Below are 595 nucleotides of genomic sequence, written 5' to 3' on the forward strand. Positions count from 1 at the left end.
TTAATATTAAGTTGTTTGGGCGGAGACGTCATTTAAATCTAATTCAACTTTTAATCCGTTGCTGTATAACAGGTAGATGCAAAAAACTATGTATTTATAAACTATTATGTAAACTACATAGTAACAAATGGGGTGGACTCAGGAACCATTTAACAGTAGCCTACGGTCCAGCAGGCAGCACAGACAGTAAAACAAAAACCAAGGACATGTTTTCCGTGTTGAGGGGAAGGAAAACGGTGACGGAACACCACAGAACATGTTTCCGCCAATAACAAACCTGCTAGCTTGACACGGGTTTGAAATGTATTGTGTTGTTTGTGCTAGTCATTCCAAGTGTGTAAAATAGTTAGGTAACGATCGTCCCGAGGTGTATCAAATATAAAACATTCCGTTTGGTATTAGAAAAAATACTATAATGGGGGAATTTGTAACGATATGATGCTATTAATAAGCGTGAATCAGCAAACAATGATTCCGGGTTTGTGTTAGCAAAAATGCTAACGCGGCGGCCAACGACATGCTCCTTTAGCAAGTAACAGTAAACGTCAGTCATGTTCTCTTTCGAACGGTTTTGAGTTTAGTCCTCAGACTAATT

The sequence above is a fragment of the Etheostoma cragini genome, chromosome 23 (genome assembly GCF_013103735.1).
Source record: "Etheostoma cragini isolate CJK2018 chromosome 23, CSU_Ecrag_1.0, whole genome shotgun sequence".
Classification (NCBI taxonomy): Eukaryota; Metazoa; Chordata; class Actinopteri; order Perciformes; family Percidae; genus Etheostoma; species Etheostoma cragini.